The sequence below is a fragment of the Sinocyclocheilus grahami genome, unplaced genomic scaffold (assembly GCF_001515645.1).
Source record: "Sinocyclocheilus grahami isolate Dianchi unplaced genomic scaffold, SAMN03320097.WGS_v1.1 scaffold1340.1, whole genome shotgun sequence".
In the NCBI taxonomy this organism is placed as follows: domain Eukaryota; kingdom Metazoa; phylum Chordata; class Actinopteri; order Cypriniformes; family Cyprinidae; genus Sinocyclocheilus; species Sinocyclocheilus grahami.
The window spans coordinates 6605-21278 of record NW_015506519.1 but is presented as its reverse complement, the minus strand read 5'-3'; the positions used below and the strand labels follow the sequence as shown (position 1 = coordinate 21278).

At 38.2% G+C, this 14674-nt stretch overlaps 1 long non-coding RNA gene across 3 annotated transcripts; it reads right to left on the bottom strand.

Annotated features, from left to right (window-relative positions):
• Nucleotides 1-3906: 3906 nt before the first annotated feature.
• Nucleotides 3907-11825, bottom strand: LOC107569373 (uncharacterized). 3 transcript variants are annotated; one of them, XR_001606890.1, is made up of 3 exons: nucleotides 11678-11825; nucleotides 11453-11563; nucleotides 3907-3943 (listed from the first exon to the last, which is right to left on the bottom strand). It is a non-coding gene; the product is annotated as an uncharacterized lncRNA (long non-coding RNA). The 3 variants fall into 3 exon arrangements; XR_001606888.1 differs by lacking the exon at nucleotides 3907-3943 and adding an exon at nucleotides 8251-8285; XR_001606889.1 differs by lacking the exon at nucleotides 3907-3943 and adding an exon at nucleotides 10895-10927.
• Between the last annotated feature and the right edge of the window lie 2849 nt (nucleotides 11826-14674).

Sequence of the window (14674 nt, the reverse complement as noted above, 5' to 3'; positions counted from 1 at the left end):
GTGGAGCTGTAGTTGTTGGTTGAGTGATAATTTCCAGAAGCTGTTGTTCTATTGGACTTGGTGATTCAACTCTTCTCCTTTTTTGTCTCTGTCGAGCGTCATTCCTTATTGACTGTACTCTGAGATGTAGGGCGGGGTGTCAGGTATTTGGGTTGATAATGGAGGAGTAGAGGTGGTTGTGGGTAGTGTGGGGGTTGTAGATATTTGACTTTCCAGTGCAGGTGTTGCAGGCCTTTGTGTAACAGTAAAGGGACTGTATGATCTGCTTAGCTGGCATATGTCAGGATCCACATCCTCCTTAGCCACAGTCATATCAACTGGTTCATCTTCCAGCCTCAAAGTGGTTTTTGAACTAAAATAATAGCAGGTGTTATTATTGTACCTTTACAATTTAAAGTAATACAAAATTAGCTTTGCTTTTTTAAAGCGTAAAGTTATAAAATATTTCAACAAAATTAAATGTTTTCCATACCTAATTAGTAGGTTATAATGTCAACATTAGCAAGATACTACTCTACCGATGTGAAAGTACAACTGTATTGAATGCAGAGGACAATTTGAATTGTAAATAGTTAACTTTTTTGGTGAAAAAATAAATAAATAAAACAATAACACTTTAGTAAATATTTGAAAGAGAAAATAAATTAAAAAATAAATGTAACCACATCTCGACTCCTTTTTTTGCTGATGTAAGAGTACACTAGTTTACTGTTTTATTGGTCTTATACATCATGTAAACATTTATTGATTCAGATGGTGTTCTTTATTAATTGCTGTAAGAGCACTTCACTTGTCTACACCGAGTTATATTTTTCCAGTAATGTAGAAAAGGCTGGCTGTAGTGACAAAAGGTCCACACACCCACTGAGTGTTAATACCAAGATTTTCTACACAATTTAACATGTTAATAAGTATGTCTATCTATTGCTATGCCTAATAATAATTACATATTAACATTGAGATGTAAACAATATATATTCAGATATGCATTCATATAGTCAGGATTTTTAAATATATTTACTTTATATTTTCAATTATAAAGTTATGTACTGAAGATGTATAATTACACATTGCTATTTAGGCTACACTCGGACTTTATAATGATGTCATAATTATAATAATACAATTAAAACAAACTTTTTCAGTTTTGCATCTATATGTACATTTTCTGCAAATTCTGCCCTTCATAAATGACGTACTAATTATAAATAAAAAAATAATAATGTAACATATAGGCTATTTCATGTGCAAACGTAAATACACACAGCTGCGAATGGCACGAAGGTGTCACTCACGACCAACACAATTTCTAAATAGTAGTATTCACGAACAACATATTAGGCCCTACAGCGATAATAACTTTTTTCCCAGTTTAAACAAAATAAATATATAGCATAATGTTAGTCTAGGCTTATCTGCTGAACCACGTTTCAACATGTAAACACGTCACTTCATAAAATAAACATTTTAAAATTTACCATCGAGACCAACATCCGAGGAAACTGCTTCCCATGCCCTTTCCTTGGCATTCATATCTTTGTACAAGACATTCTGTGGGTCATAAAGTATTTTGTATTTTTCCACCTCCACAATGAGATGAGTGTCATCCATGTCACTTTTTCTGTTAATAAGCCTGTCACGTGATTGCCGGCTGAGATACAAGTCTCTCTCCCCTCTCCCTCCCCCTCCAAATATATATGTAATGTATTTCATGAGGGGGAAATTTTTTTTTATATCAAATGTACTTATGCCATTTTTGGGACTATATTTTTAGTTTTTTTTTTCACATTTAGGAACTATATAACATATTACATTTTAATTAGGCATATATCATGCAATTATTAAATTTCCGTGTCAATCCATGTTAATTTTTACCGCGAACAATGCGATGTCACTTTAGCATGCAGCACAGCAAAAATAGACTCGGTGCGTAAACGATCGCTGCCCTCCACAATGAGATGAGTGTCATCCATGTCACTTTTTCTGTTAATAAGCCTGTCACGTGATTGCCGGCTGAGATACAAGTCTCTCTCCCCTCTCCCTCCCCCTCCAAATATATATGTAATGTATTTCATGAGGGGGAAATTTTTTTTTATATCAAATGTACTTATGCCATTTTTGGGACTATATTTTTAGTTTTTTTTTCACATTTAGGAACTATATAACATATTACATTTTAATTAGGCATATATCATGCAATTATTAAATTTCCGTGTCAATCCATGTTAATTTTTACCGCGAACAATGCGATGTCACTTTAGCATGCAGCACAGCAAAAATAGACTCGGTGCGTAAACGATCGCTGCACTGCTGCAGACGCATCGCACCTGGAACGCACTGACGGACCGCAACCGCGTGCAGTGTGAACGCTCTAATCCGTTAACATGGGTGTGTAAAGGAATAACACAACGCACACGCACTGCAGACGGAGTATGTGTGAAACAGGCATCAGGCTGTGGCTGAAGTCAGTTGTAGTTCTTGTGTTTCTCTTTTCTTCAGTGATTCTGCTTGTTAACAGCAGGTGTTCATCACTTATGCTCAATCAGCACATAATTAATCACATAATTATCTCATTAACTTTAACTGCTTCAGTGTTACTTTAACACTCTTGTAGAGTGGAACCATATATGCTCCGAGCAGTGTTAATTTAACACTCAGGATTTTACTGTGTGAAATTTTGAGCTGGAGAAGTTTTCTTTGTCTCCCTTTATGGCCCATTTACATGTTTATGGCCGGTCTGGAGGATTGGTGCAGTTTTACCCAAAATATAGTACAAATAGTATGATGCATTTCACAATCACATAGTGTACATCATTGTTTGAGGAATAAAGAGCAGATCATTTTGATACCAAGAAAAAACATCTAGAAGATATTAAACCAGAGATGCATTCATACACCTGAATATAAGCGTTTCGATCTTAATTAATACAAATAACGAGTGGTAACTAGGCTAATATAATAGAGAAACATACATAAACACATGCATAAACCAGATACATTTGTAACTGATTAATTATAGTCTAAATAAAGAAAATGTCTTTATGTGTGTGTGTGTGTTATGTGTATTGTGAGCATGGGGTAGTTCGCTGGTCAGCCAGGCCGTTGGTGCCTGGCACCGGGGGTCATTTACATCTCTTTGGAATGTGTTTGAAGTCCGATGGAGAGACCAGAGAGTTGATCTGTTTAGCATATTCGTGATAATGGGGGAAAACCATTGGCAATTTAGCACCCATATAACTGTAGAATATGGTGCCAGGTCTGTAATTTATATGCAAATGTCAAAAGGCTAAAAGGGTCTCTAAGACATAAAGCCCCAACGATCATCAATAATCCTAAACAGATGCTACAACTTTTACAAATTATATTTAAAAGGGTGTCTTGGAGGGATGAGGTGTCTAAGCCACAACATCCAGCTAATGGGGTGCCTCAGGCAGAGCAGAGCACAAATGCAGAGCACAAATTCTGAGTGTGGGTTACCATACTTGGCAAATGTCACGACTTTCACTTTTCATTGATGATTCAGTGATGTCATCATCCAGTTCAGCTCACTTCCAATAGTGTCTGTCCAATCAAGCCAAACATATTGCCAGAAATTAAGCGTCCCAAAAGCGACAGTAGCAAGGAACCAAAACTCCATTGCAAAAAATCCTTGGGAGAAACCAGGCTCAGTCAGGGGGCCAGTTCTCCTCTGGCCAGAAAAAAACGACATGGTGTGGTTTAATTCTAGGCTGCAACACAGGTCAGATTGTGCAGAGGACTTGTCTGGTTACCTTGGGGTTTTCCCGATGGCCATCTAGTTGACAAGGTCTTCGTAGGGGATCTGTCTTTGGGGCTCATCTAGTTGACATGATCGCCACTGACATTCAGGGCTGATGAGGTCATCTCTAGGTGCTGATCCACCATCTGGTCTGGATATGGACTGGATTTGGGTGGCTACGGTGACCTCGGAATAAGAATGAAACAGACTAATATTAGCTTAGATGCCATTCTTCTTAAGATGCAATGAGTACATCGGGTGTTATGGGAAGTGTTCCCGGTTCCGGTTGACCTAATTAATGCAACCTAACAATCATTTAACAGATTTGAATTATAGAAATGTGATAGTGTGCTATGTGTATGCCAGTTTAAAGAGATGGGTCTTTAATCTAGATTTAAACTGACAGAGTGTGTCTGCCTCACTAGGTAGAACTAGGCGCAGAGCAGCCACCCAAATTTTTTTTTTTAAATAATAATATTATTTTAATTAAGGGTGCATTATATATCGAAATATAATCAATATCTCATTATGGCTTAATGCTATAGTCATATCGCGAAGGTTGCGACGATTTAATTAAATAAAAATACCTATGCGCTGCAGTTTTCAGAGTGCAGCAGTAATGTGTTCGAGTGCAGCCCATGACATGCAGCGCTTCACTCTGAACCATGCAGCACATTTATTTATTTTCTGGCAAACAGTGCTTGAAGTGGGCCGGTACCAGTGTTGGGTAAGTTTAAAAAAGTTATTAATTACTAATTATATCATCAATATTGTATTTAAATTACTTTTCTAATTACTCTGTCTGAAAAGTAACTTAATTACCAAATAAGTAACTTAATTATTCGAATTGTTAGTTACGTCATAAAATCCCTAAAAACCTTGATGCATAGAAATGAAACTTAATTCTTTCAGTTTGAGTTAAACATGGAATAGTTTAGCCTTTTAGCTTTAAAACAACTGTAAGACTTATTTTAATAAAAATTTTAACCTACTTTAGTTTACAAATAGAATTAATCTGCAAAATATCCTTAAAAAAAAAAAAAAAAGCTTAAGAAAAGTACATTTTTAAGTAACTTTTATAAATGTGCCAGAAGAAAACATTACTGATGCATCTTGTGATAAAACGATGGAACTGACATATTTTAAGGTATGTCAGTGCAAGTTTCTTTCAGTTAAAACAGCTCAGAAATGCATTTTAGTCTGGGACTACGCTTCAGCATTTTCTGTGAAACCAGGGGTACATGTATCAAGCTGTAAGCATTAGGACTGGGTAAAAAAATATTGATATCTCGATATTAATCGATTCTCATTTTTACAGAACGATATCGATTCTTAAATCCCAAGAATCGATTAGTCTAGTTTTCAGTTAATGGATGGAACATTGAAGGGCACTTCTCCTCCAACATATCGCAATAAGCATTGTGCGTTGGTACTTTTAATATGAAAAAAAGTCTTAGATTTCAAATTCTGTCCATTGTATTGAAATATTCAAACAATTAATGCCGTTTTGGCGCTGTTTAATGTGGAGTGACAGATCGCTGTAGCTCCTCAGTTCAACAGACGCAGCAGCGCGAGGCGCTCGTGAATTGATCATCTCCTCCGCTTTAATACCAGTTTCAGTACAAAATAATGATGACTAAACATCCGAAGGTAAGTTAAAAGAAAGAGTACAACTTTACAATCCGTATCCTGTCTCATGTATTCGCTCAATCAGTGTTTCAGCCGTGCAAAGACGTCAAAAATTGAAAAAAATGATATGTTGGGGGGTCTCAAAAAATATTGACAATGTGTTATTTTGACGTGCAATTTCAGTTTTGTGTAATGAGATCATCGTGGATTATTATGTGTAAAATTGCAAAAATATCATTCATTCATGCATGACGGCGATTTAAACCTAATTCACGTCAATAAAGATAACTATACGTGCTATTCTTGTCAAGGTGTGGGGGTGCTGCGGTGCAAACTCCACTCATGTTTAGTACATGTTAACTCAAAGATTCGTAGAAAAAATATAAATGCTGGACTCTGTGGTCGATTCTGTGTTAAGGTAAGGCATGTTATTCGCAATTATGTGTTGTGGCTGGGTTGTTATAGGTCTGCGTGACTCTCGATGTCTTAGGCCTAACTGAACGGAGGAATTATGGTATTCTTCTGTAGCCTGACGATGAGTAAATTTACGTTAACCGTTGTTCATGTGAACTCAAAGACAGCTGGATGCTTTGTATATAGACTATTTGCGGGTGGCTCTTTGTTGTTTCACCTATCAATTCGTGTCGATAAAGTATAATAGGGTAAATCCTGTATAGTGATTTATCATATATAGTGCTTGCATAAAGCAAGTAGTGCATACTCTTGTAGCTGTTATGTATCTTTGTAAGTCATTGTAAGCCCCCGCGCAAGCGCACAAACACCCCCCCCCCCCCTAAAAAAAAACAAAAAAACAAGTGGGCTCCCCCAAAGTCCACGGTATAGTTCGAACACTGTGTGTGTGCAGACTGATGTTTCGCTTCTGTTAGTGAGAAGAGGATTTTATTTTTCTAACTTATGTATTTCATTCGAAGGTATGAACGTAATTGGCCCCAGAATAATGTAAAGCATTTTTATTGTCAAATGAAACTATAGTAAATGTTTCTTTTTATAAAGTATGCTATGGGGGAGCGCGGGGCACAAAGTTACGCGGGGTTGTAACATAAGTGGTTTGAATATTTCCACACAAGCTAGCATAACAAAATTTACCAAATCAACATTATATAGAAAAAAGTGTGCCAAAATTCAAAAATCTTTTGACGATATCAATGAACATTTATTTTACCATAGTAAAATGAAAATTCTGGCTTAAGTAAATTTTTCATCTCTGTTTTTATTAATCATTTAAAATTAGACATCTGCTATTATGTTAATTTCCAATCTGTTATTTATCAGTTTAGTTCGTTGTTTTTTTTTTATACTTTAACTAGCAGAAGACAGCAACTGGTTTTAAACTCCAGTTGCGCAGATGGGGCACATTGTAACTGCGTTACAGTGTGCTATTCTATGACATTAGCGATGTAATTTACACTATTTACTTTAATGGATTTTAATGAGAAACAACGAGAAACAGGTGAATAAAGACTGACAGTCAATGTTTAATGTTTAGAAAGTATTATTTCAAGACATGTAAAGCATTTTTTGCTCGTTTATATGGGATGCTGACATATACAAGCATATTACAAGCATGATTGCAATGTGTTCATTGTCAAACTCCAAAATCAGATTATTTTTTATTCTTAAAAAACGCCATTATTTTATTTGAAAAAAATAATTTTATTTTATTAACAAAATATTTTAGTTACGGGGGCATGCTGTCACATTTCACTTCCATTTTTTGAGGGTAAATAAAGAAAAACGTATACACTGTAATCATGAAACAAAGCAACATATTTGTACTAGACAAGTGTAAAATTACTGTGGATAAAAAAAATTATATTCTGAACCCCATGTGGATTTACACAAACTGAAAAAGTCAAAAGTGTTACTTTATGCCCCGCTCTCCCCTATAATCACTGGTGCACTGGAGACGTTTTGACATTTGTGTTTTTCAGTATCTTAAAAATATATTAATGGCTAAAGTCTGATTATATTTGGGCTACGATAATATGTGAGCAGCGTGAATGTACATGTTTGCGAAAACAACGTTTATGCGTAGTTAGTGAAAAACTTTTTCATTTAAAATGTGTTTTATAAGTTCAATAAACTTAAATAATGAATCATTTGAATTAGTAGCATGGTAGTAAAACATGCTGTCATATATAATTATTTATTTCCATATTCTTTCAAATAGAGAAGTCTCTCTTTAGCTTGAAATATTTATGTGCATACTTGTTTATATGATTTATCAGAACACAAATTTGTATAATGACACTGATATAACAATGTAAATGTGTTTATGATGAAATTTCTTGAGTCCTCATAATTCAGATCGCTTAAAATAATATTTTATTAAAAACGTTTGTATGCAGAATTTTTGTGTGATGGTAGGAGTACAGTGTGTACAGTAAAAAAACATTATGTCTATGGAGTGACCCCACAAACCAGATGTATAGTAATACTCCAAATGATTATTGACCTGTGCGAAATTTGTCCCAAGATCATAACAACTTTATAAATTATACTATGAAGATATAAAAATGCAGAAAGTTTACTGTGATGGGTAGGTTAGGGGTATGATACTGTATTCAGTTCAGTTCAATTCAAGTTTATTTGTATAGCGCTTTTCACGATACAAATCGTTGCAAAGCAACTTTACAGCAAATTAAGTTTCTATAATATTTAGTGGTAGCTTATCAGTGGTGACTGTCAGTTAATGTACATATGGCAGAAATGTACGGAAAAATCAATTAAAGACGTAATCAAACAGACGAACACTATTAACAGCAATTATTATATGATGCAATAAAACATAGGGGGTTGGCATCATCTAAAGTCCTCTGAGGGGTTGGCATCATCTCTTCTCAGGTGTTCTGGATCCAGACTGAAGCTTGTGTAAATCCTAGTTACCACAGGATGTCAATCCCATGGCAAAAACAGAGAAACAAATAGAGACATAATTAGCGTAGCTGTTGTTCCAACCAAGCAAAATTTATTTGTTTAACCCAAACTAAAGAATAATAATGTGCGTTTGATAAGATATAACTGCAGTACAAGATTATGAGATGCATTATTTGAATGCTTGGCCAAAGAGATGTGTCTTTAATCTAGATTTAAACAGAGAGAGTGTGTCTGAACCCCGAACGTTATCAGGAAGGCTATTGCAGAGTTCGGGAGCCAAATGTGAAAAAGCTCTCCCTCCTTTAGTGGACTTTGCTATCCTAGGTACTACCAAAAGTCCAGAGTTTTGCGACCTTAGGCATGGATTGTAGTGTGGTAGAAGACTACTTAGGTACGCAGGAGCTAAACCATTAAGGGCCTTATAGGCAAGTAATAATATTTTGTAACTGATAAGGAACTTAATAGGTAGCCAATGCAGAGACTGTAAAATTGGGGTAATATGATCATATTTTCTTGACCTGCTACCTGTAGCTTTGTTTACTGAAGATGCAGGACAACCACCTAGCAGTGCATTACAATAGTCCAGTCTAGAGATCATGAATGCATGAACTAGCTTTTCTGCATCAGAAACAGGTAACATGTTTCGTAACTTGGCAATGTTTCTAAGATGGAAGAATGCTGTTTTTGTAACATGGGAAATATGATTTTCAGAATCAGAATCAGAATGAGCTTTATTGCCAGGTATGTTTACACATACGAGGAATTTGTTTTCATGACAGAAGTTTCCACAGTGTAACAGAATGACAGTGACAGAACAAAAAACACAGATAATAAAAAATAAAAATAAATAAAAAATAGAACATAAATATGGAATAAAAATATATAAATTGACAATTGTATGTGCAGGTACAGTATATTACAATAGACAGTTTTGTATGTACAGGTATATTATGTGCAAATTTGAGATGTAGACTGAGTATGAGTGTTAGATAAATAATGGCGCTTTTCCACTGCGTGGTACGACTCGGCACGGTACGGCTCAGTATGGTACAACATGGCTCGGTTCGGCTCGGTTTGCGTTTCCACTGCAGTTCACTACCGCTTTAGAGTGGGCGGGATTATTCACATGTCGTTATAGTTGCCTCCAGTGATCTGTTGAAGATCTGTGTGAAGATGGGGGCCAGCTGGTCAGCACAGGATTTCAGACAGACTGGTGTAACACAATCTGGGCCTGGTGCGTTTCTCCTTTTCTGCTTCCGGAAGACCTGGCGCACCTCATCTTCACTGATCTGAATTGCAGGTGTGGGGGAAAGGGGGTTGCTGGAGGTGCGAATGGTTGTGTGGAGAGGTGTTCAGGGCGGGTGTGGGGTGTTTTTTCAAACCTGCAGTAGAACTCGTTCAGATCGTCTGCCAGTTGTTGATTCTCCACAGTGCTGGGGGATGGTGTCTTGTAATTGGTGATTTCTTTCAGACTTTTCCACACTGATGCTGAGTCACTGGAAGAGAATTGAATCCTTATTTTTTCAGAATAATTCCTCTTAGCCACTCTGATCTCCTTTCCAGTGTGTATTTAGCCTGTTTATACAAGACATTGTCACCCTTCTTGTAAGCATCTTCTTTGGCTGACGGAGCTGTCTGAGTTTTGCAGTGAACCACGGTTTGTCATTGTTGTAGGTTAAATGAGTCCTGGTAGGAATGCACATATCTTCACAGAAACTGATATAAGATGTTACATTCTCCGTGAGCTCGTCCGATCTGGACGGTGGCAGCAGCTTCAAAAACACTCCAATCAGTGAGGTCAAAACAAGCTTGTAAATCATGCTCTGCTTCATTAGTCCATCTTTTTACAGTCCTTAATACAGGTTTAGCTGATTTCAGTTTCTGCCTGTAGGTCAGTATAAGATGAACCAAACAGTGATCAGAGAGTCCTAAAGCGGCCCATGGAACAGAGTGATATGCATTCTTTATTGTGGTATAACAGTGATCCAATATATATCTGTCTCTAGTGGGACATGTGATGTGCTGTGTATTTTGGCAGTTCACGGGAGAGATTGGCTTTATTAAAGTCCCCGAGAATGATTAAAACAGAGTCTGGGTGTTGTTGTTCTGTCTCTGTGATCTGATTAGCGCATTTCTGTAAAGCGGAGCTCACGTGCGCTTGCGGAGGAATGTAAATACTGATGAGAATGAATGAGCAAAACTCCCACGGCGAGTAGAAAGGCTTGCAGTTAATGAAGAGCACTTCTAGATCTGAACAGCACATCTTCTTTAACACAGTTACATCTGTACACCACCTCTCATTGATGTAAAAGCATGTCCCGTCGCCGCGTGATTTCCCCGTTGATTCTGCGTCGCGATCCGCTCTGAACAACTGAAAGCCCCTGGAGACTCAACGCGCTGTTCGGAATGGCGTCTTTCAGCCAGGTTTCCGTGAAACACAGAGCAGCAGAGTTTGAAAATCCTTATTTGTCCGGGAGAGCAGAAGGAGTTCGTCTGTTTTGTTGGGTAGAGAGCGGAGGTTCGCCAGATGGATGCTAGGCAACGGTGTCCTGAATCCGCGCTGCCTGAGCTTCACGAGCGCGCCGGCTCGCTTCACCCGTCTGCGCGTCCTGAAGCATCTGAACAGCGCCGCTGCTCCCCCGACTACAATGTCCAGCAAAACATCAGAATAATCAAAATCCGGTGAAATATCGGGTGGTGTGTACTGCCGAATGTCCAGCAATTCGTCTCTGGTGAAACTGATTGCAGGGATATAACTAAAGACAGGACAAACTAACAAAAACATAAAAACAACTGCGGAGCATGCCACGGAGACAGCCATCAGCGTCGGCACCATCTCACATATCTATCACTATAGATACGTGACACTATCACTTTCAAAAGACAAGTTGCTATCTAATAAAAGACCCAGATTTTGACTGTAGAGGAAGTAACAGTACATCCGTCTAGTTGCAAATTGTAATCCAAGAGATTCTGTGTACTGTCTTTTGGTCCAATAAGTAATATCTCTGTCTTATCTTAATTTAATAGGAGAAAATTATTGGTCATCCAATCTTAAAATTTTTTAACACACTCTGTTAGCTTAGATAATTTAGAAGTTTCATCTGGTCTTGTTGAGATATATATAGTTGAGTATCATCAGTATAACAGTGGAAACTAATCCCGTACTTTCTAAAACCACTACATATCGTAGTGTCCTGGAGATGTTGTCCGACAGGAGTTCCGCTTCGACTCTGGGGTGCTGGGGTGCAGGCCATCAGTGCGAAAAAGCCTAATTTACTGTATAAGAAAAATTTACTGTATAAGAAAAGATTCCAATTATTAACAAAGAGCAGTTTCTGTTCTTTACACCATGACAATAACCATTCATTTAAAGCAAAAAGTCTACTGAACCTTTCATGTCCTCGTCGATACGTGGGAAGCGTTCCTGACACGATGATCGTCGTCGCGGGCAATGTGCTGCGCACCATCTCAATCAGGCTCCTGAAGTCCCTCTTCAGTGTCTCCGTCTGCCGCAGCTTGGTGTCGTTAATCCCCCGCGTGAAGCACGACCGCTCCGGTGCTCTCGTCGCTCTCTTTTTTGGGTATCTGCGCAGAAACATCGAGAACACGAGCACCAGGGAAACAGTGAGTGTGCAATTTACCTTCAGCTAACGTAGCACGGACGTGCCGGACGATGGAGTCTCCGATGATCACAGCGTCGCGTTCCGTCTCGCAGAGGGGAGTGAAGCGGTTCCGGGTGGAGATCTCGAAGACCGGAGGCGGCAGAGGGGGATAGGTCATCGCCCGGGGCCTGGCTCGCGTCTTTTGCTGCGGGTGCACCCAGGGTCCGTGGTGTCCCGGCGCCGGAGTGAAGGACATCTGGGAAGATCACGTCCTGGGTACACTGGGCCTGTGCAGAGAAACAGACGGAGTAGAGGTGGTGGGAGAGTTAGTAGCGCGCTGTATACTTACCCTGGACTTGTGAGCGTCAGCCCGGGATGTTTCCAGCGCAGCTCTCCGCTCTCTCAGCTGGGTCTGCCTCTCCACCAGGTCGTGGATCTGCTTCTCCACGGCCTCCAGCTCAATGTACATGAATGTGTCCTCACCTGCACTCAAAGATAGACACACATCCGCCATCAAAGCAAGTAACAGTGAGTAAAACAATGGTAATGTGTGTGAATAGAGTATTAGCAATGTAAGCGAGATTAGCGGCAACCACGCTGGAGATGCTAACGGACTATATGCTAATAGCGGGCTCGGGAAATCTAAATAGAACTAGTGATAACAAGGCACTCTGATTGTTTTTGTTGTAGAATACGATAGGGGATATATAAAATTGATTTTATGATAAAAAATAGACAATAAAGAATTAACTTGATGGAGCTCAAACTCAAAATACACGGCAGCAACAAACAGGAAGTGACATAATTTACTGTATAATGTAAATATAATGTAGAAACTTAAATTTTCTGTGATACAAATACAAATATAAACATGAATTGAATTGTCTATGTAAAGTCTCCATAAACATGACCGGGGCCCCCCAATAGCCCTGGCCTAATATATATTTTTCCAGATCCTGGTAAAATGTACGACGTTTTTTATTTTTAGTGATTACTAAAACTAATGTAAATGTTTTGCTTTGTTTTATATCATATGCGATCGCCTAATTCATATATTTTCATTTAAAAGAAGATAATAATAATATTTGGACGATTGAATGTTGTGTTGGTGTACTTGTTTATCCTAAACTGCAGTGGCCAAGTGAGGAGCATGCACATTTTGACATTGCATGGGTCATTTTATTGAACCCCATGAGAAAATTACTTTAAATCTTACAAAATAAATAAATAATTGACATGATTTATAAGTTTTCTGCGATGGGTTAGTGTTAGGTTGTAAAATGTATAATTATCTGTAGATAAAAAATAAACGCTGAATAAACAGCTTTTTAGAGGAATCAGCTTATCATTTAATGAATTGACAGCCATCAGCTAATCTCCAACATGTTTTACACTAAACAATACTTTTGGATTGAACTATTTTTAGAGTTTACACTGAAATAAATGCTGTTTTATATGAGAAGTCACAGACTTTTTGCAACAGGTGGTATTCAGCTTACTGCACTTCTCATTCATTCCTATGGTATTCGTAAACAGCGATTGAGTGTCGCACAACTCTGACTGAAATTCAGTGACGGCAAGGCTGTACTGTGATTGGTTATTAAGGCACATGTGATCTAAGTTGACCATTACGCTTTCTCCAATAGTAAGTAATACAGACCCTCTCATCACTCTATAGTAAGACGATCTCTGGCATGAATGCAGCAAAAGAAACCAAACACAGAAAGGAAGAACACAAGGAAACTAACAATACATTTCAACATAAAAGCCCACAAGACACAAGTCACAGAACCAGGATTGTGACAATAACAATAAGCCAATATATTCGTAAAAAACTGCATTTGACGTGAGTCCAAGTATCGTGTCCCAAATCCGAAATTTGTGCTCTGCATTTAACCCATCCAAGTGCACGCACACAGAGCAGTGAGTAGTGAACACACACACACGGATCAGTGAGTAGTTAACACACACCCGGAGCAGTGAGAACACGAACACACACACGGAGCAGTGAACACACACACGGAGCAGTGAACACACACACACACACACACACACAAAAAAAAAAAAAAAAAAAAAAAAAAAAGCAGTGGGCAGCAATTTTGCTGCTGCGCCCTTGGGGCAATTAGGGGTTCGGTACCTTGCTCAAGGGCACCTCAGTCATGAATTCCACTAAAGGTGGAAGAGAGTGCTATACGTTCACCTACAATCCCTGCCAATACTGAGACTCAAACTCACGACCTTCGGGCTACAAGTCCAACTCTCTAACCATTAGGCCATGACTGCCTGATTTTACTACAAAAATCAAAATGGTCAATGCCCAAAATGGCTGAAATGTGAAGATTTGGAACCGTTTGACTCGGTGTGCCGTACTGAACCTAAGGATACCTTAAAATTGTCAGTTTTTCATATCTCTTGTCCGGTATGTGGTGCTGTGCCGTACCCTCAGGTCATGGTTGTTATAACCAAGTTTGATCTGAATAAGCTAAAGAATACTCGAATTCCTTGATGCACTATATGAGAATGGTTTTGTTTATTGAAAATCTTTTAATAACTTTTTAGCAGCATGGTCTAAATATGATCCGAGCAAATTTTGGTGAAAATTGTTTGAGCCTTCTAGGATGAATTTGAAAAGAAGTTTTTTTCAGAAAATTCAATTAATTCCCTTAATGGTTCAAAAGTTCTTAGTATAAACATTTGTGCAATTCTGGACAGTTGTTGGCACAAAGGGTTTGAGTGAGAAATTTCAGATCTGCTGTGGTTAATGTTTAGACTGTCCTCTTTCTGT